Raw genomic sequence first — 25156 nt, 5'->3', positions numbered from 1 at the left:
TGCCGCGGCTGCGATAGCTGGGCACTCTCGAACCGGGCTGCAACGAGCGGGGACTTCGGAACGAGCGGGAGGAACGTCGGGAACGGATCTTGAGAAGCGGACGTGGCTAGCTAAGTACGCCACTCCGACAAACCTCCGGAGCTCAGCTCCTGCGGTTGGCTCGGAGCTGGAAAAGCAAGCATGGCTGGCTAAGTATGCCACCCCGGCGAATCTTCGGAGTTCGACGCTGCAGCCATCACCGCGGATCAGATTTGTACAATTCCGAAAGACCGGTTCGGCATGATGCTCGAAAAGGAGGACAATCGGCTATTCCAAGCCGTACCCCAATGAGTACGAGTTGATCCCGCTACCACCCAAATATCGGCTCCCCGATTTCACCAAGTTTAATGGATCAGATGGTTCCAGCTCCATCGAGCATGTGAGCCGATATTTGGCACAGCTGGGCACGATCTCGGCATCAGACGAGCTGCGTGTGAGGTTCTTCGCACAGTCCCTCACAGGATCGGCTTTCGGGTGGTACACATCGCTGCCACCAAACTCAATCCGGACTTGGAAGCAGTTGGAAGAACAGTTCCACATACAGTATCACTCAGAGGCTTCCGAGGCTGGCATTGCCGATCTAGCACAAGTACGACAGAAGCGCGGGGAAACAGTGGCAGAATATGTCCAGCGCTTCAGGACCGTTAGGAACCGATGCTATTCGGTTCATGTAAGTGAAAAAGAAGCGATCGAGTTGGCGGTGGTGGGTCTCTCATCATCGATCAAGGACGTGGCCTCCCAAGCGAGACTACCCTTCACCGGCGCACATGGTGCGAGAAGCTGTCAGCATATGAATAGCGCCACCCGGATGTTTACCAGGATAAATTCAAGCGCGCGGTGGTCCTGGTTGAGGCAGATGAAGATGAAGGTGTTGCGGGAGATCAAGAGGTAGCAGTGGCTGAATGGACTCGGGGGGCAAGCCCCGTGTCCTGTAAATGGGTTAAGCCACAAGGTCCTCCAAAAAGGTTCGACTTCGACGTGACCAAAGCTGAGCAGATTTTCGACCTCTTACTCAAGGATAAGCAGCTAAAGTTACCCGAAGGCCACAAGATCCCCACGGTGCAAGAGCTGAACGGAAAGCCATACTGCAAGTGGCATAACACGTTCACCCACGCCACCAACGACTGCGAGGTGTGGCGTCGGCAGGTCCAAATGGCGATAGAACAAGGGTGGCTAATTTTCAGCCGATACGCCATGAAGGTCGACACACACCCCTTCCCCGCCGTTAACATGGTGGAGTATACTTACCATGGAGGGTGCCAGCCAGGATTCTCGTGCAATATCAACATGGTAGGACCTGGGCACCACTCTGGTAAGGACGGAGATGAGGGCAGCTACTCTCATAGCAAGGACACAGAGGAAGCCGCTCCACGCGATCGGCTCCGTCACGATGGCAAGCGCTACATCACGGAGGGAGAAGTGAGGAACGTAAGATATCAGCGACCTCTCTCTGATCACCTCCTCAACAAGTACGTGGGTCAATACGACCAACGCCGGCGATACAACGACGATGGTGAAAGAGATCGTCTGGCTAGGGACGCCAGGAGACACCGTCGGCATGATCGTGACGAGGAGCGATATGAGCGCCACGCCAAGGAAAAGTCGTGAGAGCAAGAGGACGTGGATAGGCACTGGGACTGCCCCTTCTTCAGACACTGCTGGGATTCAGGAATGAGCCGATTGACCACAATCGGCAATTGCCCAGAATGCAAACAAAAGAAGAAGGATGCAGCTAACGTGTCCGTGTTCAAACGTCTAGGGCCTCTCCCGCCTCGGAATAAGAATGCTGAATCCGCTCGGATGAAAGATCTCGAGAAACTAGAGGACGATGATGAAGAAGAAGACAAGTATCATCGGCCAAGGTGGTGCCCTGATGGGCTCATCCGTTCCCAGAAGCGAAGGGTTCAGCGACTACGTGGGTTGGAGGAAGCCGAAAGGTTATACCTGCACACGTTGAGGAAGGCGCGGCCTGATCTGGCCGCCAAAATTCAGCGAACCCTGGACGAAGAAGGTCGGCCACAAAGGAAAGAGTGGCGCCCCAGACAAAAGAGAGCCGATGATGAGACATCGGCTGGCACAAACATGGTGTTCATCCTTCCAACGGAGTTTAGTGCTCCAGGGGTAGACGAAGCACCTGTGGCACAACTTGATCGCGGCCCACGGCCGGTCATCTTTGAGAAGCCACGAGAAAGAAGCTACGAGCATCCGAAGGCCCCGTACTTGCAAGGTTACATCAATGGGCAGCCTGTCAACAAGATGTTGGTGGACACCGGAGCGGCAGTCAACATTATGCCTTACTCCATGCTACGTCAGTTGGGACGCTCTAGCTCGGATCTGATCAAGACCAATGTGACTCTGAGCGATTTCAACGGCCAAGCGTCTGACGCACAAGGTGTTCTGAACGTGGATCTGATAGTAGGAAGGAAAACCGTCCCTACGACGTTCTTTATTGTCGACAGCAAGAGCTCCTATGTTGTCCTACTAGGGAGAGATTGGATCCACGCCAACTGTTGCATTCCATCCACGATGCACCAATGCCTAATACAGTGGGATGGAGATGAAGTAGAAGTCGTCCACGCAAATGATTCAGCCGAGATTTCAACGGCTGGCATGAACGTTTGGGATACATCAGGCCAAGAGCCACTCTCAGGCATCAATTTGGATGACTGCGAGCGCATCAACGTGACAAAGGACGGGGTTAGGCTGGTTTCATCCACCGGCCTGACCGTGTAACAAGAGCAGCATCTATGGACAAACGTGGCGATGCCGATCCATGTGATCGGCTCCAAGGATCTATGGAGGAACATTGCAAAACCTTCATTGAGCAATTCAACATGGAGGCCAATTCTAGCAATCGGCCAAAATTATCTTCACCATTCATTCTGCCTGGGTTCAACGTCAATCTAATGGGCAATGGGTTTGCGTCGGCTGATGAGCTGGAAGAAATCCACACTCGGTCCTAACGAGCCGACGTTCACATATAGTGCCTTGGCTAACCACGAGCCGATATCAGCGAGTTACACGCGAGAATCGGCTCGGGGGGCACCTAATCAGATGAACATGTGCGATACATGTGCAGTGAAACATTGGGGCCCGATAGGGAAAATCGGCCCGTAAAAAAAACATCACAGCCGATGTACAGACATTGACTTCAGAATAATAAAAGTCGATGCATTGCCATCGACTCTAGAGGAGCAAGCTCAATCATAATATTTGGGATAAGTCATCCTAGTGGTTTGTTGAGGAGTTCAATCTGCACGTTTGAGATGGTTTGGACGGAAACTAGACCTATTGGACCGTGTGGATAGGCAACGGCTTGGCCTCGAATCGCGTTTATAGTGCAAGCCGATGCCCTGTCATCGGCTCTTTGTACAGCGACTTCGTTCGACGATCGGCAAAGTTGACAAGAAAGTAAGACTAATTGGGGAATATTCTCTTCATTAATAGTGGGATTTCTTACAAAGAAAGAGCCGATTGCTCGGGGAAGAAAGAACAAAAGCCGACTACTACTACTAGTCCCTAATCTAAGGGCCGTTACTTGCCCTCGTCGTCGTCGTCGCTGCCGCCGGCGCAGCTGCTGGTAGGCTCCTCATCGCTGCTCCCGTAGCCTTCTACGGGAGCCTCGTCTTCCTCATCGTCGTCATCGGCTGTCGTCGTCCCACCGGGCGCGGAGGCGCTTCGCCGGTGGGTAACCTTCGAGGGAGTCGTCGTCGTCATCCTCCACCTCTTCCTCGGAGGAGGTGAAGTCGTCCCGAGGAGAAGCGGTCGTCCTCGCTCTCCGCCTCCTCCTCCCCGTCGACGAGGAATCGAAGGTCGTCCTCTCCGTCGGTCAAGGATTTGTCATCCTCGGACCAGATGGAGGAATCGTGCTCCTCCTTGTCCCACGTCGTTGGGGCGAGGATGTCGTGCGCCGCCAACGAGCCCCACTCTGGCGTCGGCTCACGGAAGGGAGATGATACATCGGAGAGGTTTGAGGAGGCAGAGGAGGAGGAGGAGGAAGAAGACATGGCTACGGAGGAATGGGGGTTTTTTGCCGATGGCTAGTACGGAGCAGGAGGGTGAAAGGGCGAACTGCTCGACACGGTTAAATAATGGATATAGTGGAGGTTCAATGCCAAAGCAGTTTCCGAGGAAGTGGTGCCCAACAGAAGAAAAAAAAACCGTCAGGCCACGTGGAGAAGTGGAGGAGGCAAGGCATCATGATGAAGGATACTGCGGCGGTTTCTGCTCAGCCACGACATGACCCGATGAAGGAAAAGCTTAATGATTTTGGAAATGTCATTTCCAAAACCAGGGGGGCATGTGTTATCACCAGAATTTGACCGGATCAGAGGTGGGCCGCGATTGAAGATGGGCTTGAAGAATATACATAGAAGAAATACATGAATCGGCCTTGTGTATCAAGTTTGGGCTAGTTTGCCCATGTATCTGTAACATAGTAGGATACGTGTCGGTTAGAAGGAGTTTGGGCTCGTGCCCGGTTGGGATTATTCCCACGTTAGAGAGTCTACGGACTATAAATATGTATCTAGGGTTTATGAAATAAACAACAATCACGTTCACCACAAACCAATCTAGGCGCATTGCCAACTCCCCGTCTCGAGGGTTTCTTCCGGGTAAGCACCATGCTGCCTAGATCGCATCTTGCGATCTAGGCAGCACACGTTTATTCGTCGTTCATGCGTTGCTCGTACTGAAGCCTTTTTGATGGCGAGCAACGTAGTTATCATAGATGTTTTAGGGTTAGCATTGTTCATCATATCATATGCTATCGTCGTGCAACCCTTAGGCATCTAGCCGCCCTTACACCTATCTTGGGTGTAAGGGCGGCACCCGCTTGATCATTGTCTAGTAGATCCGATCCGTTATGATTGCTCCTTGTTCTTCAAGGATTAGTTTAATATCTGCATTGTTAGGCCTTACAAACGGGTCGAAGGATCCGGTGGCGCGTAGGGTGTAGTTTGCTAGCCCTAGACAGGATGTTCCGAGGATCAACTTTGTGTTGGTTTTTAGGCCTTGTCTAGGGTCGGTTTACGATCACCGTGCGTGGCCGCCGAGCTCGATCACGAGTAGGATGTTCCGATTATGCGGTGAAAACCCCAAATCGTAGTAGGTCGTTTTAGCTTCATCTTGATCAAGAAGGACCACCATCTGATCGTACACCTCGTACGCATCATGGGTGGATCGGCTCGATCCACAGGACAACCTGAGAGCCGATCGAGGCTCGTATTTAACGTTTACGTGTATGCCATGCAGGAAACTAAGCGAGGCATCATCCAACACCTTCCTGGCCAGGTATAGGTCAGGTGGCACGCCCTTGCATCAGCATCGGACGTGCGTGCCGAAGGCTTTGCGGGCTGTCGCTCGGAGGGACCAGGGCCAGCCGCAGTCCTGGGAGATTCCCGGCTCTACGGTGTTGCCCGTCGCTGCCCGCCGGTGGGTTTCTGACCGCAACACCACCGTATGAGCGCTCCCCTTCCGGCGATGGAGAAGAAGAATGCACCGGAGGCCATCGCCCCCCGAGCCCGTCGCCTCCAGTCCCGTCGCCTCCGAGCTCGTCGCCTCCGAGCCCGTCGCCGCCGAGCCCGTCGCCTCCGAGGGCGGCGCATCCAAGCGCGGCGCCTCCGTGAACTGGGCCTCTCTCATGGCTGACGGACCACTTCACAAGATCGGCGAATGCTTACTGGTGAATGAGGAGTACGTGGACACCTACTCTGCTACGAGGCAAGTCTGTAGAAATTGGCGCTCAGGTTTACCTGAGCCCGACGTGCACCTGCACGAATGGATCATGGTAGACCACACCCTTCCACGCGCCGCTGAGTTCACCTTCCTCCAACTCGGCACATCCTTCTACGTCACCATAGATCTATCGGAAGTTCGTGCAAGGTTCAAATTCCTCCATATCTATAGGGTTAATCTATTCTTATTTTCAATCTTAGTGCTGAATGTAATCTTCATCAATATATTTTAGATACTACTTCGTCGTCTTTTTCCATGGCGTTATCGAGCTTGCCCAGAAGAACCCGCCGCACAAGATACAGCTTCTAAACCCACTCACAAAGACATCGGACACTATGTTTGAGGCGCATATGCTGTAATCAAATCCCCGACTGTGGTCTTCGTTTCCGCACATTACCCGAACAAAATTGGTTGGGTCGATGAGAGCACTCCAACTAAGGATATATATGAAGATTGGGGAGAAGGAAGATTTTCGATCGAGAACCATGGTCTGCGTTGCATTACCCCGTTAAACTGTGAACTGTATGCAATATGTGTGGACAATTTTGAGTCCGGAAGATTAGTGTGCACCAATGTACAGTTGCAGCAGCGCGCGAGCACTGTCAAGATGGAGACACTAATTTCATTTCCAGAACTTGGAAATGACAAGTTCTACCTTGTGAAGTCGGATGGTGATCTGCTGCTTGTGTTGTTGGACAACATGATTTTGGAGGACCAACCATTGGTGTACCGTGTGGAGACTCAGAGCCGCTCTCTCCATCAGGTCAGTAACATTGGCAGTCATGCCTTCTTCGTGCATTATATCCGGTGTATCTCCATCGACACCAAAGTGCACCCGACACTTCGACCTGGATGCATCTACTACGCGGATTTGGGTTCTATCAGAGAGTACTTTCATGATACAAAGGCCTGGGATGAGTGGCCACGATATGTGGATAGAATAGGAAACTACGGTCTGAGAAATGAACACAGGCCATACAGTTTGGAGGATGTATTGGCCGCACACTGCAGACGGAAGGAGTTCAATGAATATTTCATTGGGATAATGCAAGAATGGAGCGACCAAGAAATATATGAGGAATGAGCGTCTTGTATTTTTTCATCTTAGTTTTTCGTGAACATTAACAACGTTATTGGCTGCTTTTGGTTGCTGTATGCAGTTTATGTATTATACTTAGTTTTCTGATTATGCTGCTGTGAATTTATGATATACTAGCTTCTAGATTTGCTGCCATATTGGGCAAAAAACGAGAGCCAAAAGACATAAATAATTGAAGCAAGACAGAAATAGAAGCTTCTCTAGATTTGATACTAATTTGGTGAAAAAGACAGAGAGAGAAAGAGGGGAAAAACTGCTCTTAAAATTGCCAATTTGGGCCGAGAGAGAGAAACCCAGCTCTCACGTACAACCAAACACGGTCTCGTGCTGTCCCACGCGGTCCCTTCCTACCAACCCTACACGAAGCGGCCCCACAGACAACGCGGCCCCACACGTCAGCACGGAACGTTCTTAAACGGATTTCTTCCGTCCGAGCCCCTTTTGCGGGTTTCAGACAAAGGCTTGGGGAAACCTGAGGAAAAACTAAGGGGCTGGGGAAAACTGAGTACAACTAAGGACCCGAGGGCACGAAAATAAAAATCCCTATCTAAATATCAAAATAATTAGAATGATGTGGATTAACGTGGTGTCTCTATTTAAACATTCGTATTTTGCTTTTAGTAGATAATAGATAGATAGATGTGACTGATGAGTCATCTTCCCCATACCCACTTAATTTACTAGTTCCTCGAAGATGCAATGACTGCTGCCGCCTGTGCCTGCCTCTTCCTGACGAACTCTACCATCATGTCATTGTCCGGCAAGGCCGCCTTGGTGCATCAAGCTCTCTGAAACGCTCCGTCCATGCCGCTAGGAGCGGAGTCTTAATGGGGTCAAAGATCTTGATCCCAGTCCTCGACATCACCTCAGCAGCGTTCAGCCACGAGAGCAGCCCCCTAGCGAAACATCAACGAATCCGACGCTCTCGCCTCCGAACTAGCCCTCCCCATTGCAGCTCTCCTTCAGAGCATCTCCAGTCGCGTACCCCAAATCAATTTGGGGCGCGCTGATGACGCGTAAAGCACACGCCCGTCGGAAACCCCAAGTGGAAGGTGTGATGCGTACAGCAGCAAGTTTCCCTCAGTAAGAAACCAAGGTTTATCGAACCAGTAGGAGTCAAGGATCACGTGAAGGTCGTTGGTGACGGAGTGTAGTGCGGCGCAACACCAGAGATTCCGGCGCCAACGTGGAACCTGCACAACACAATCAAAGTACTTTGCCCCAACGTAAGAGTGAGGTTGTCAATCTCACCGGCTTGCTGTAAACAAAGGATTAGATGTATAGTGTGGAAGATGATGTTTGTTTGCGAAGAACAGTAAAGAACAGAGTTTGCAGTAGATTGTATTTTAGATGTAAAGAATGGACCGGGGTCCACAGTTCACTAGTGGTGTCTCTCCCATAAGATAAATAGCATGTTAGGTGAACAAATTAGAGTTGGGCAATTGACAAATAAAGAAGGCATAACAATGCACATACATATCACGATGACTACTATGAGATTTAATCAGGGCATTACGACAAAGTACATAGACCGCTATCCAGCATGCATCTATGCCTAAAAAGTCCACCTTCGAGGTTATCATCCGAACCCCTTCCAGTATTAAGTTGCAAACAACGAGACAATTGCATTAAGTATGGTGCGTAATGTAATCAACACAAATATCCTTAGACAAAGCATTGATGTTTTATCCCTAGTGGCAACAAGCACATCCACAACCTTAGAACTTTACGTCACTCGTCCTGCATTCAATGGAGGCATGAACCCACTATCGAGCATAAATACTCCCTCTTGGAGTTACAAGTATCAACTTGGCCAGAGCCTCTACTAGCAACGGAGAGCATGCAAGAACATAAACAACACATATATGATAGATTGATAATTAACTTGACATAGTATTCCATATTCATCGGATCCCAACAAACACAACATGTAGCATTACAAATAGATGATATTGATCATGATAGGCAGCTCAAGATATAAATATGATAGAACAAGAGGAGAAGACAACCATCTAGCTACTGCTATGGACCCATAGTCCAAGGATGAACTACTCACGCATCAATCCGGAGGCGGGCATGATGATGTAGAGTCCTCTGGTGATGACTCCCGTCTCCGGCAGGGTGCCGGAGGTGATCTCCTGAATCCCCGTGATGGGATTGGCGGCGGCGGCGTCTCTGGAAGGTTTCCGTATCGTGGCTCTCGGTTCTGGGGTTTTCGCGACGAAGGCTTTAAGTAGGCGGAAGGGCGGAGTCGGAGGGCTGACGAGGGGCCCACCCCATAGGGCGGCGCGGGCCCCCTCTGGCCGCGCGGCCCTATGGTGGCGGCGCCTCGTCGCCCTACTTCGTAACCCTTTCGGTCTTCTGGAAGCTTCGTGGAAAAATAAGACCCTGTGCGTTGATTTCGTCCAATTCCGAGAATATTTCCTTTGTAGGATTTCTGAAACCAAAAACAGCAGAAAACAACAACTGGCTCTTCGGCATCTCGTCAATAGGTTAGTGCCGGAAAATGCATAATAATGACATAAAGTGTGTATAAAACATGTGAGTATCATCATAAAAGTAGCATGGAACATAAGAAATTATAGATACGTTTGAGACGTATCAAGCATCCCCAAGCTTAGTTCCTACTCGCCCTCGAGTTGGTAAACGATAACAAGGAATGCAGCGATTCGAAGCAATGGTAAAGACAATGAGTAAACAACTGAATCATATAGCAAAGACTTTTCATGAATAGTACTTTCAAGACAAGCATCAATAAGACTTGCATAAGAGTTAACTCATAAAGCAATAAATTCTTAGTAGAAAGCTTTGAAGCAACACAAAGGAAGATATAAGTTTCAGCAGTTGCTTTCAACTTCAACATGTTTATCTCATGGATAATTGTCAACACAAAGTAATATAACAAGTGCAATAGGTAAAGATGTAAGAATCAATGCAAACAGTTGATACAAGTGTTTGCTTCTAAGATAGAAAGAATAGGTAAACTGACTCAACAATAAAGTAAAAGATAGGCCCTTCGCGAGAGGAAGCATGGATTACTATTTTTGTGCTAGAGCTTTTCATTTTGAAACATAGAAACAATTTTGTCAACGGTAGTAATAAATCATATGTGTTATGCATAATACATCTTATAAGTTGCAAGCCTCATGCATAGATTACCAATAGTGCTCGCACCTTGTCCTAATTAGCTTGGATTAACACGGATTATCATCGCATAACATATGTTTCAACCAAGTGTCACAAAGGGGTACCTCTATGCCGCCTGTACAAAGGTCTAAGGAGAAAGATCACATTTGATTTCTCGTTTTTGATTATTCTCAACTTAGACATCCATACCGGGACAACATAGACAACAGATAATGGACTCATCTGTAATGCATAAGCATTCAACAACAGATAATACTCTCATAAGAGATTGAGGATTAATTGTCCAAACTGAAACTTCCACCATGATTCATGGCTTTAGTTAGCGGCCCAATGTTCTTCTCTAACAATATGCATACTCAAACCATTTGATCATGAAAATCGCCCTTACTTCGAGACAAGACGAACATGCATAGCAACTCACATGATATTCAACAAAGGTGTAATAGTTGATGGCGTCCCCAGAAACATGGTTACCGCTCAACAAGCAACTTATAAGAAATAAGATACATAGCTACATATTCTTCACCACAATAGTTTTTAAGGCTATTTTTCCCATGAGCTATATATTGCAAAGACAAAGAATATAATTTTAAAGGTAGTACTCAAGTAATTTACTTTGGAATGGCAGAGAAATACCATGTAGTAGGTAGGTATGGTGGACACAAATGGCATAGTTTTTGGCTCAAGGATTTGGATGCACGAGAAGAATTCCTCTCAATACAAGGCTAGGCTAGCAAGGTTGTTTGAAGCAAACTCAAGTATAAAATGGTACAGCAAAACTTACATAAGAACATATTTCAAGTATTATAAGACTTTACATCGTATTCCTTGTTGTTCAAACACCTTAACCAGAAAATATCTAGACTCTAGAGAAACCAATCATGCAAACCAAATTTTAACAAGCTCTATGTAGTTCTTCATTAATAGGTGCAAAGTACATGATGCAAGAGCTTAAACATGATCTATATGAGCACAACAATTGCCAAGTATCAAATTATTCAAGACATTATACCATTTACCACATGAGGCATTTTCTGTTTCCAACCATATAACAATGAACGAAGCAGTTTCAACCTTCGCCATGAACATTAAAAGTATAACTAAGAACATATGTGTTCATATTTAACAGCGGAGCGTGTCTCTCTCCCAAACAAGGAATGCTAGGATCCGATTTTATTCAAACAAAAACAAAAACAAAAACATACAGACGCTCCAAGTAAAGCACATAAAATGTGACGGAATAAAAATATAGTTTCACTAGAGGTGACTTGATAAGTTGTCGATGAAGAAGGGATGCCTTGGGCATCCCCAAGCTTAGATGCTTGAGTCTTCTTAAAATATGCAGGGATGAACCACGGGGGCATCCCCAATCTTAGACTTTTCACTCTTCTTGATCATATTGTATCATCCTCCTCTCTTGACCCTTGAAAACTTCCTCCACACCAAACTCAAAACAAACTCATTAGAGGGTTAGTGCATAATTGAAAATTCATATATTCAGAGGTGACATAATCATTCTTAACACTTCTGGACATTGCACAAAGCTACTGAAAGTTAATGGAGCAAACAAATCCATCAAACATAGCAAAACAGGCAATGCGAAATAAAAGGCAGAATCTGTCAAAACAGAACAGTCCGTAAAGACGAATTTTTATGAGGAACTTGACTTGCTCAGATGAAAATGCTCAAATTGAATGAAAGTTGCGTACATATATGAGGATCACGCACGTAAATTGGCAGATTTTTCTAAATTTCCTACAGAAGGGGCTGCTCAATTTCGTGACAGGAAGAAATCTGTTTCTGCGCAGTAATCCAAATCTAGTATTGACTTTACTATCAAAGACTTTACTTGGCACAACAATGCAATAAAATAAAGATAAGGAGAGGTTGCTACAGTATTAACAACTTCCAAGACTCAAATATAAAACAAAAGTGCAGAAGTAAAATAATGGGTTGTCTCCCATAAGCGCTTTTCTTTAACGGCTTTCAGCTAGGCGCAGAAAGTGTGAATCAAGTATTATCAAGAGATGAAACATCAACATCATAATTTGTTCTAATAATAGAATCATAAGGTAACTTCATTCTCTTTCTAGGGAAGTGTTCCATACCTTTCTTGAGAGGAAATTGATATTTAATATTACCTTCCTTCATATCAATGATAGCACCAACAGTTCGAAGAAAAGGTCTTCCCAATATAATGGGACAAGATGCATTGCATTCAATATCCAAGACAACAAAATCGACGGGGACAAGGTTATTCTTAACCATAATGCGAACATTATCAATCCTCCCCAAAGGTTTCTTTATAGCATGATCAGCAAGATTAACATCCAAATAACAATTTTTCAATGGTGGCAAGTCAAGCATATCATAGATTTTCTTAGGTATAACAGAAATACTTGCACCAAGATCACATAAAGCATTACAATAAAAATCATTGACCCTCATCTTAATGATGGGCTCCCAACCATCTTCTAACTTCCTAGGAATAGAAGTTTCAAGTTTTAGTTTCTCCTCTCTAGCTTTTATGAGAGCATTTGTAATATGTTTTGTAAAGGCCAAATTTATAGCACTAGCATTGGGACTTTTAGCAAGTTTTTGTAAGAACTTTATAACTTCAGAGATATGACAATCATCAAAATCTAAACCATTATGATCTACAGCAATGGAATCATTGTCCCCAATATTTTGAAAAATTTCAGCAGTTTTAGCATTTTCAGGCAATTTTGCACGCTTTGCACTAGGAGTAGAAACATTGCCAACACCAATTATTTTATCATTGATAGTAGGAGGTTTAGCAACATGTTAAGCATTAACATTACTAGTGGTGGTAATAGTCCAAACTTTAGCTACATTATTCTCTTTAGCTAGTTTTTTGTTTTCTTCTCTTTCCTACCTAGCATGCAATTCAGCCATCAATCTAATATTCTCATTAATTCGAACTTGGATGGCGTTTGCTGTAGCAAATGACTTAATATCTTTATCTTCATTAGGCATAACTTTCAATTTTAAAAGATCAACATCGAGAGGCAAGACTATCAACCTTAGAAGCAAGAATATCAATTTTATCAAGCTTTTCTTCAACAGATTTGTTAAAAGCAGTTTGTGTACTAATAAATTCTTTAAGCATGGCTTCAAGACCAGGGGGTACACTCCTAGTATTGTTGTAAGAATTACCATAAGAATTATGATACGTCTCAAACGTATCTATAATTTCTTATGTTCCATGCTACTTTTATGATGATACTCACATGTTTTATACACACTTTATATCGTTTTGATGCATTTTCCGGAACTAAACTACTAACGAGATGCCGAAGTGCCAGTTCCTGTTTTCTGCTATTTTTGGTTTCAGAAATCCTAGTAAGGAAATATTCTCGGAATTGGAGGAAATCAACGCCCAGAACCTTATTTTTCCCGGAAGCTTCCAGAACACCGGAGAGAGACCAGAGGGGAGCCAGGGGCCCCACACGCCAGGGCGGCGCGACCAAGGGGTGGGGCGCGCCCCCCTATTGTGTGGCCCCACCAGGGCCCCTCCGAGGCTGCCCTTCCGCCTACTTAAGGTCTCTGTCGCGAAAACCCTAAAGGGAATAAGCCACGATACGAGAAAAGTTCCAGAGCCGCCGCCATCACGAAGCCAAGATTCGGGGGACAGAAGTCTCTGTTCCGGCACGCCGCCGGGACGGGGAATTGCCCCCGGAAGGCATCTCCATCGACACCACCGCCATCTTCACCGCCATCGCTGTCTCCATGATGAGGAGGGAGTAAATCTCCCCGAGGCTAAGGGCTGTACCGGTAGCTATGTGGTTAATCTCTCTCCCATGTACTTCAATACAATGATCTCATGAGTTGCTTTGCATGATTGAGATCCATATGATGAGCTTTGTAATCTAGATGTCGTTATGCTATTCAAGTGGATTTTACTTATGTGATCTCCGGAGACTCCTTGTCCCACGTGTGTAAAGGTGACAGTGTGTGCACCGTGTGGGTCTCTTAGGCTATATTTCACAGAATACTTATTCACTGAGTTATGATTTGAGTTGGATGTCTCTATGAAATTTGTTGTGTTAGTACCTCCTATGAATGCTCACAGTAACAGCGTGGGGTGTTTATTAGTACTTGGGAATACATCTTTAAGGTTTGCCTACATGATGAATTAGTGTTCGTTATCTTGCCAAAGAGTAATTCAGAATCTCATAGTGAAGTGCTTATTTATATTCCTTTATGATTGCAATGTTGAGAGTGTCCACTAGTGAAAGTATGATCCCTAGGCCTTGTTTCCGAATAGAAAAGTTACACCACAGAGAATTGCCTCCCACGCCAGCAAGCTATTTTCTGGCACCGTTTATTTACTATTCTACTACATGTTCGTTTACTGCATCTTTACTTTCTGCAATATTACCACCATCTATACCACCTGTGTTTTACTATCTCTTCGCCGAACTAGTGCACCTATACATCTGACAAGTGTATTAGGTGTGTTGGGGACACAAGAGACTTCTTGTATCGTGATTGAGGGTTGCTTGAGAGGAATATCTTTGACCTCTTCCTCCCTAAGTTCGATAAACCTTGGGTGATTCACTTAAGGGAAACTTGCTGCTGTTCTACAAACCTCTGCTCTTGGAGGCCCAACACTGTCTACAGGAATAGAAGCGTGCGTAGAGATCAAGCTATTTTCACGGCGCCGTTGCCGGGGAGGTAAGGTAAAAGGTATTCACATCCTCCGACTACTAAGCTATTTCCTAGCACTGTTGCCGGTGTGTGAGTGCTCGAAGCTATTTCCTTTAGATCCTGCAATTGCATCTTTTTGTTTCTTGTTTATCACTAGTTAGGCATAATGGAAAACAACTGTGAGCTTTTTAAACTATTTCCTGAGTTAAGACATGGATTGTTTGATGCGAAAATTAAAAAACCTATGGAACCTTATTTGCATGCTAGTAGTAATATTAGTAAAAACGCTTTGAACACCATTGTTGATAATGATATAGAAAATTCTAAGCTTGGGGAAGCTGGTTTTGATGAGCATGATATTTTTTGTCCCCCAAGCATTGAGGAGAAACTATACTTTGATGATACTTTGCCTCCTATTTATGATAATTATAATAATAGTGGTATTTTGGTGCCGCCTACTATGGAGGATAAATTTTATTATGATTATACTATGCCTCCTACACTTGATGAGAATAATAATGATAGCTACTTCGTTGAATTTGCTCCCACTACAATTAATAAGAATGACTATGCTTATGTTGGGAGTAGTAATTATTTTATGCATGAGACTCATGATAAGAATGTTTCATTTGATAGTTATATTGTTGTGTTTGTTCATGATGCTACTGAAAATCTTTACGAGAGAGAACAATATGGTTGTAGAAATTTTCATGTTACTAAAACACCTCTCTATATGCTGAAATTTTTGAAGTTACACTTGTTTTATCTTCCTATGCTTGTCACTTTGCTCCTCACGAATTTATTTGTGTACAAGATTCCTATGCATAGGAAGTGGGTTAGACTTAAATGTGTTTTGAATTTGCTTTTTGATGCTCTCTTTTGCTTCAACTTTTATTTCTTGGGAGTGCATCATTAAAATTACTGAGCCCATCTTAATGGCTATAAAGAAAGCACTTCTTGGGAGATAACCCATGTTTTTATTTTACTACAGCACTTTTGTTTTATATTTGAGTCTTGGAAGTTGTTACTACTATAGCAACCTCTTCTTATCTTTATTTTATTTGCATTGTTGTGCCAAGTAAAGTCTTTCATAGTAAAGTAAATACTAGATTTGGATTACTGCACAGGAACAGATTTCTTGCTGTCACGAAATTGAGCCGCCCCTGCTGTAAAAAATTTAGAAAATTCTGCCAATTTACGTGCGTGATCCTCAGATATGTACGCAACTTTCATTAAAGTTAAGAATTTTCATCTGAGCAAGTTAAGTGCCTCTAAAAAATTCGTCTTTACGGACTGTTGTGTTTTGACAGATTCTGCCTTTTATTTCGCATCGCCTGTTTTGCTATGTTGGATGGATTTCTTTGTTCCATTAACTTTCAGTAGCTTTGGGAAATGTCCAGAAGTGTTAAGAATGATTGTGTCACCTCTGAACATGTGAATTTTTGATTATGCACTAACCCTCTAATGAGTTTGTTTTGAGTTTGGTGTGGAGGAATTTTTCAAGGGTCAAGAGAGGAGGATGATACAATATGATCAAGAAGAGTGAAAAGTCTAAGCTTGGGGATGCCCCCGTGGTTCATCCCTGCATATTTCAAGAAGACTCAAGCATCTAAGCTTGGGGATGCCCAAGGCATCCCCTTCTTCATCGACAACTTATCAGGTCACCTCTAGTGAAACTATATTTTTATTCCGTCACATCTTATGTACTTTACTTGGAGTGTCTGTGTGCTTTTATTTTCGTTTTGTTATTTTCATTCTCTGAATAAATTCATGCTTGTGTGGGAGAGAGACACGCTCCGCTCGTTCATATGAACACTGGTGTTCTTAGTTTTACTTTTAATATTCATGGCGAAGGTTGAAACTGCTCCGTTCATTGTTATATGGTTGGAAACAGAAAATGCTGCATGTGGTAAATGGTATAATGTCTTGAATAATTTGATACTTGGCAATTGTTGTGCTCAAATAGATCATGTTTAAGCTCTTGCATCATGTACCTTGCACCCATTAATGAAGAACTACATAGAGCTTGTTAAAATTTGGTTTGCATGATTAGTTTCTCTAGAGTCTAGATATTTTCTGGTTAAGGTGTTTGAACAACAAGGAGACGATGTAAAGTCTTATAATACTTACAATATGTTCATATGTAAGCTTTGTTGCACCGTTTTATACTTGAGTTTGCTTCAAACAACCTTGCTAGCCTAGCCTTGTATTGAGAGGAATTCTTCTCGTGCACCCAAATCCTTGAGCCAAAAACCATGCCATTTGTGTCCACCATACCTACCTACTACATGGTATTTTTCTGCCATTCCAAAGTAAATTGCTTGCGTGCTACCTTTAAAATCCCATTCTTCGTCTTTGCAATATATAGCTCATGGGAAAAATAGCCTTAAAAACTATTGTGGTGAAGAATTTGTAGCTATGTATCTTATTTCTTAATAAGTTGCTTGTTGAGCGGTAACCATGTTTCTGGGGACGCCATCAACTTTTACCTTTGTTGAATATCATGTGAGTTGCTATGCATGTTCGTCTTGTCTGAAGTAAAGGCGATTTTCATGATCAAATGGTTTGAGTATGCATATTGTTAGAGAAGAACATTGAGCCGCTAAATAAAGCCACGATTCATGGTGGAAGTTTCAGTTTGGACAATTAATCCTCAATCTCTTATGAGAATATTATCTGTTGTTGAATTCTTATGCATTAAAGAGGAGTCCATTATCTGTTGTCTATGTTGTCCCGGTATGGATGTCTAAGTTGAGAATAATCAAAAGCGAGAAATCCAATGCGAGCTTTCTCCTTAGACCTTTGTACAGGCGGCATAGAGGTACCCCTTTGTGACACTTGGTTGAAACATATGTTATGCAACGATAATCCATGTAAATCCAAGCTAATTAGGACAAGGTGCGAGCACTATTGGTAAACTATGCATGAGGCTTGCAACTTATAGGATATCTTATACATAATACATATGCTTTATTACTAACGTTGACAAAATTGTTTCTTGTTTTCAAAATGAAAAGCTCTAGCACAAATATAGTAATCCATGCTCCCCTCTGCGAAGGGCCTATCTTTTACTTTATGTTGAGTCAGTTTACCTACTTCTTTCTATCTTAGAAGCAAACACTTGTGTGAACTGTGTGCATTGATTCTTACATGTTTACCTATTGCACTTATTATATTACTTTGTGTTGACAATTATCCATGAGATATATATGTTGAAGTTGAAAGCAACTGCTGAAACTTATATCTTCCTTTGTGTTGCTTCAATGCCTTTACTTTGAATTTATTGCTTTATGAGTCACTCTTATGCAAGTCTTATTGATGATTGTCTTGAAAGTATTATTCATGAAAAGTCTTTGCTATATGATTCAGTTGTTTACTCATTGTCTTCACCATTGCTTCGAATCGCTGCATTCATCTCATATGCTTTACAATAGTATTGAACAAGATTATGATAGCATGTCACTTCAGAAATTATCTTTGTTATCGTTTACCTACTCGAGGGCGAGTAGGAACTAAGCTTGGGGATGCTTGATACGTCTCAAACGTATCTATAATTTCTTATGTTCCATGCTACTTTTATGATGATACTCACATGTTTTATACACACTTTATATCGTTTTGATGCATTTTCCGGAAATAACCTATTAACGAAATGCCGAAGTGCCACTTCCTGTTTTCTGTTGTTTTTGGTTTCAGAAATCCTAGTAAGGAAATATTCTCGGAATTGGATGAAATCAACGCCCAGAACCTTATTTTTCCCGGAAGCTTCCAGAACACCGGAGAGAGACCAGAGGGGAGCCAGGGGGCCCCACACGCCAGGGCGGCGCGGCCAAGGGGTGGGGCGCGCCCCCCTATTGTGTGGCCCCACCAGGGCCCCTCCGAGGCTGCCCTTCCGCCTACTTAAGGTCTCCGTCGCGAAAACCCTAAAGGGAATAAGCCACGATACGAGAAAAGTTCCAAAGCCGCCACCACCGCGAAGCCAAGATTCGGGGGACAGAAGTCTCTGTTCCGGCACGCCGCCGGGACGGGGAATTGCCCCCGGAAGGCATCTCCATCGACACCACCGCCATCTTCACCGCCATCGCTGTCTCCATGATGAGGAGGGAGTAATTCTCCCCCGAGGCTAAGGGCTGTACCGGTAGCTATGTGGTTAATCTCTCTCCCATGTACTTCAATACAATGATCTCATGAGTTGCTTTGCATGATTGAGATCCATATGATGAGCTTTGTAATCTAGATGTCGTTATGCTATTCAAGTGGATTTTACTTATGTGATCTCCGGAGACTCCTTGTCCCACGTGTGTGAAGGTGACAGTGTGTGCACCTTGTGGGTCTCTTAGGCTATATTTCACAGAATACTTATTCACTGAGTTATGATTTGAGTTGGATGTCTCTATGAAATTGTGGTGTGTTAGTACCTCCTATGAATGCTCATAGTGACAGCGTGGGCTGTTTATTAGTACTTGGGAATATATCTTTAAGGTTTGCCTACATGATGAATTAGTGTTCGTTATCTTGCCAAAGAGTAATTCAGAATCGCATAGTGAAGTGCTTATTTATATTCCTTTATGATTGCAATGTTGAGAGTGTCCACTAGTGAAAGTATGATCCGTAGGCCTTGTTTCCGAATAGAAAAGTTACACCACAGAGAATTGCCTCCCACGCCAGCAAGCTATTTTCTGGCACCGTTTATTTACTATTCTACTACATGTCCGTTTACTGCATCTTTACTTCCTGCAATATTACCACCATCTATACCACCTGTGTTTTACTATATCTTCGCCGAACTAGTGCACCTATACATCTGACAAGTGTATTAGGTGTGTTGGGGACACAAGAGACTTCTTGTATCGTGATTGCAGTGGTTGCTTGAGAGGAATATCTTTGACCTCTTCCTCCCTGAGTTCGATAAACCTTGGGTGATTCACTTAAGGGAAACTTGCTGCTGTTCTACAAACCTCTGCTCTTGGAGGCCCAACACTGTCTACAGGAATAAAAGCGTGCGTAGACATCAAATTACCATAACCATTACCATTAGTAGAAGGATATGGCCTATAGTTGTTATCAAAATTATTCCTATAAGCATTGTAGTTGAAATTATTACTTTTAATGAAGTTCACATCAATATGCTCTTCTTGAGCAACCAATGAAGCTAAAGGAACATTATTAGGATCAACATTAGATCTACCATTCACAATCATAGACATTATAGCATCAATCTTATCACTCAAGGAGGAGGTTTCTTCAACAGAATTTACCTTCTTACCTTGTGGAGCTCTTTCCGTGTGCCATTCAGAGTAATTTATCATCATATCATCAAGAAGCTTTGTTTCCGCCCCAAAGTGATGGACATAAAGGTACCTCCAGCAGCTGAATCCAATAGGTTCCGCGAAGAAAAATTCAGTTCTGCATAAAAGGTTTGGATGATCATCCAAGTAGTTAGTCCATGGGTAGGGCAATTCTTTACCAAAGATTTCATTCTCTCCCATGCTTGAGCAACATGTTCATTATCTAATTGCTTAAAATACATTATGCTACTTCTCAAAGATATAATTTTAGCGGGAGGATAATATCTACCAATGAAAGCATCTTTACATTTAGTCCACGAATCAATACTATTCTTAGGCAAAGATAGCAACCAATATTTAGCTCTTCCTCTTAAGGAGAAAGGAAACAATTTTAATTTTATAATGTCACCATCTACATCCTTATACTTTTGCATTTCACAAAGTTCAACAAAATTATTAAGATGGGCAGCAGCATCATCAAAACTAACACCAGAAAATTGCTCTCTCATAACAAGATTTAGTAAAGCAGGTTTAATTTCAAAAAAATCTGCTGTAGTAGCGAGGTGGAGCAATAGGTGTGCATAGGAAATCATTATTATTTGTGCTAGTGAAGTCACACAACTTAGTATTCTCAGGGGTATTCATTTTAGCAGTAGTAAATAAAGCAAACTAAATAAAGTAAACGCAAGTAACTAATTTTTGTGTGTTTTTAATATAGAGAACAAGACAGTAAATAAAGTAAATCTAGCAACTAATTTTTTTGTATTTTTGATATAAAAAGCAAACAAAGCAGTAAATAAAATAAAGTAAAGCAAGACAAAAACAAAGTAAAGAGATTGGATGTGGGAGACTCCCCTGCGAGCGTGTCTTGATCTCCCCGGCAACGGCGCCAGAAATTTAGCTTGATGACGCGTAAAGCACACGCCCATTGGGAACCCCAAGTGGAAGGTGTGATGCGTACAGCAGCAAGTTTCCCTCACTAAGAAACCAAGGTTTATCGAACCAGTAGGAGTCAAGGATCACGTGAAGGTCGTTGGTGACGGAGTGTAGTGCGGCGCAACACCAGGGATTCCGGCGCCAACGTGGAACCTGCACAACACAATCAAAGTACTTTGCCCCAACGTAACAGTGAGGTTGTCAATCTCACCGGCTTGCTGTAAACAAAGGATTAGATGTATAGTGTGGAAGATGATGTTTTTTTGCGAAGAACAGTAAAGAACAAAGTTTGTAGTAGATTGTATTTCAGATGTAAAGAATGGACCGGGGTCCATAGTTCACTAGTGGTGTCTCTCCCATAAGATAAATAGCATGTTGGGTGAACAAATTACAGTTGGGAAATTGACAAATAAAAAAGGCATAACAATGCACATACATATCACGATGACTACTATGAGATTTAATCAGGGCATTACGACAAAGTACATAGACCGCTATCCAGCATGCATCTATGCCTAAAAAGTCCACCTTCAGGTTATCATCCGAACCCCTTCCAGTATTAAGTTGCAAACAACAGACAATTGCATTAAGTATGGTGCGTAATGTAATCAACACAAATATCCTTAGACAAAGCATTGATGTTTTATCCCTAGTGGCAACAACACATCCACAACCTTAGAACTTTCCGTCACCTGTCCGGATTCAATGGAGGCATGAACCCACTATCGAGCATAAATACTCCCTCTTGGAGTTACAAGTATCAACTTGGCCAGAGCCTCTACTAGCAACGGAGAGCATGCAAGAACATAAACAACACATATATGATAGGTTGATAATTAACTTGACATAGTATTCCATATTCATCGGATCCAAACAAACACAACATGTAGCATTACAAATAGATGATCTTGATCATGATAGGCAGCTCACAAGATCTAAATATGATAGAACAAGATGAGAAGACAACCATCTAGCTACTGCTATGGATCCATAGTCCAAGGATGAACTACTCACGCATCAATCCGGAGGCGGGCATGATGATGTAGAGTCCTCTGGTGATGATTCCCCTCTCCGGCAGGGTGCCGGAGGTGATCTCCTGAATCCCCCGAGATGGGATTGGCGGCGGCGGCGTCTCTGGAAGGTTTTCCGTATCGTGGCTCTCGGTACTGGGGTTTTCGCGACGAAGGCTTTAAGTAGGCGGAAGGGCGGAGTCGGAGGGCTGACGAGGGGCCCACCCCATAGGGCGGTGCGGGCCCCCCTCTAGCCGCGCGGCCCTATGGTGGCGGCGCCTCGTCGCCCCACTTCGTAACCCTTTCGGTCTTCTGGAAGCTTCATGGAAAAATAAGACCCTGGGCGTTGATTTCGTCCAATTCCGAGAATATTTCCTTTGTAGGATTTCTGAAACCAAAAACAGCAGAAAACAAGCAATCGGCTCTTCGGCATCTCGTCAATAGGTTAGTGCCGGAAAATGCATAATAATGACATAAAGTGTGTATAAAACATGTGAGTATCATCATAAAAGTAGCATGAAACATAAGAAATTATAGATACGTTTGAGACGTATCACGCGCCGGACCAAAAAACTGTTTCAGCCGCGTCCTCCAAAACCCAATTTTGTCTGGCGCGCCATACGGTGTCCGGCACCCCGAGCCCGTCCCCGTCCCACATGGGACGCACCGGGCACGCCAGACACAACGAAAAGCGACGCGAAGTGATGCGGGCCCGACGCGTCAACGGCTCATAAGCCTAAAACCCCGTCGCCTACCTTTGGTCAAGCGACGTTAATGACGTCCCTGTTTTCCCAGGCGACGCAGGGACGCGTCTCATCGTGCATGGCCGCGTGGCTATCCGCGTCGGCGTTATTGCGTGCAACCACCTGCTGCCGCCGCTGTACATTAAGACGCCCTGCAGTTCGTCCCCAAATTTCTCACCGCTCCCAAACCTTCTCGTCGCCGCCGCCTCCCCCCTCCCAGATATTCTCCTCGCCGCTCCAAAAATGTCGGGCTCGTCCTCCCGCAAGATCGCCGCGGCGAACGGCTTTGGCCGCGGCAGCCTAACCGTGGCGGAGGCGTGGGCGCTGTACCACGCCCGATATCCAGTCCCGCCGGACATGCGGCTGCCAAGCAGCGGCGGCTGGAAGATGGCCGTGAACGGCATTGGCGTCCCGCCGCCGCCGAAACCGGGCACGGACCAATGGAGGGACGGCATCAAGGCCCGGCGGGCTCAACTCAGCGCCGAGGAGCGGTTGGATCCGACATGGGCGGCCAACAACAACGACGACTGGTGGAAGACGTACTTCAAGGCGAAGGACGACGTCGAGATGCACAGCAACCAGGGGCTCGTTGGCGGGCCTAACAGCTGGAACAAGGATGGCCGCGCCCTGTTCTGGGGCTTTCCGGGGCGCACCCTCGAGAACGTCATCCGCGGCATCCGCAACGGCGCTCCAAGGTTGGAGACGCCGTCATCACCGCCACCGTCTCCTCGAGGAGGACCACCGCAATGGCAGCCGAGGAGGACGATGTACTCGTCCTCCTCAAACTCTTCTTCCTCAGGACCGGCCCGATCGATGCCGTCCTCGTCGTACCGCTCGGCGCCCTACAGTCTCCCCAAACGCGAGGTGAAGGAGGAGCCGGCGACGCCCGTCAACACGAGGCGTGGCGGCAGCAAGAGAGGCGCGGCGGCGCCCTCCTCATCCCGAAGCCGGAGGTGAAGGAGGAGCCGGAGGAAGCGGCGCAGGCGGCGCTGCTGGCGGAGTACGAGCGGCAGCAGCGGCTCATCGCCAGCAGCGACGACCCCGAGGACTGCCCAGGACTGCGGGCGGCGTTCTTGGCGTCGCTCAACGACAAGGACGCCTGGAAAGGCGACGTCGAGATGGCGATCGCCATGTCCATCCGCGACTTCGGCAAGCCGCTCGTGGACCTCACCGACGACGGCGAGGCAGGACCAAGCGGCTTGGTGAAGGACGAGTCCGTCGACGAGCGCGTCAAGAAGGAGGTCGTCACCAGCGACATGTACAACTTCCAGCAGTACTACGACGTCTCCGGCCGCCGCAAGTACTTCTAGATTAGGTTTAGTTTAAATTTAGTCAAATTTCGTTCGAATCTATGTAAGTTTGGACGAATCTAATCGAATCTCGCTTAAGTTTAAACTTTCCAAAATTTTGTTTAGGAGATGGGGAGCGACGTCCCACAAACACGACATGAACGAAACATGTCCCCCAAACGCTCAATCCGGCGCGTTTTGTAGGACGGTTTGGAGGACGCGACTGAAGATGCTCTCAGCGCTGCCTCCAAATTCTCCAGTGCAGCAAACATCTGCTTAGTCCCCTCGGACTTATCCTCGTCTGTTTTGCCCCTGAACGACTGTATGCATGAGGCGACAAGCTGCACAAACGCTTCAGAGATCAGTAAAAACGATCACAAACGCCTAAACAGTAAATTTCAGTGCAGCGTTAGAAAGAAACAAAGAGCCCTACGGAACCTTGTCGTCGATGTAGGCGGCCCAGAAGCGGGCAACGGCACGTTCATGGGGATCGGAGGAAAACAAGGAGGGACTGGTGCCGGCGAATGCCTCGTCGATGTACTGCACGATTACCATGGACTCACAGATGGGCATCTCTTTGTGAAGGAGCACCGGCACCTTCTTATGCACCGGGTTGGAGCTGAGGAGGAGCTCACTCTTGCTGGTGAGGTCCACCTCGACATTCTCGTAGCTCAGGCCCTTGAACCTCAGTGCAAGCTTCACCCTGACGACAAATGGACTTGCCCATACTCCGATCAGCTTCAGGTCATCTCCTGCGGCCATGGTCTCCTGCTAGATATTTGTGTATCAAGGTTGATCGTCTTTGTTTTTAGCTTGTGCTTGCCTTGGTGGATCAAGTGAGAGGGAACTGCATTTGTTTATGTAGTGTTCAAAACGGTGCGTCATGCATGATGCTTTGCAAATTGGGAGCATGCAACAAAGATGGATTGAGCTTCAGTGACTTTGCCATGAGTTACTTACAAGTGGATCCAAGTGAGATCCTTCATTATCTGCATCCCACCTGGCTCCACTTGTAAGTGACTCAAAGTTAGTGATTTTATGGGCTGGTAAAGTCACTAAAGCTCAATCCAACCAAGATATACATGTCCACGTGGAAAGGAAGTAAGCGACAGATTTGACTGAATACATTATACATGTGTTATCTTGGACCACCAAAGCGCGGGAAGATCGAAGCGATGATTCCACCAGAGTCCAT

At 45.3% G+C, this 25156-nt stretch overlaps 1 pseudogene; it reads right to left on the bottom strand.

Annotated features, from left to right (window-relative positions):
• Positions 1 to 7557: 7557 nt before the first annotated feature.
• On the bottom strand, positions 7558 to 24773 carry LOC124670979 (annotated as a pseudogene).
• Between the last annotated feature and the right edge of the window lie 383 nt (positions 24774 to 25156).

The sequence above is a fragment of the Lolium rigidum genome, chromosome 7 (genome assembly GCF_022539505.1).
Source record: "Lolium rigidum isolate FL_2022 chromosome 7, APGP_CSIRO_Lrig_0.1, whole genome shotgun sequence".
NCBI lineage: Eukaryota > Viridiplantae > Streptophyta > Magnoliopsida > Poales > Poaceae > Lolium > Lolium rigidum.
This window is presented reverse-complemented; position numbering and strand designations above follow the sequence as displayed.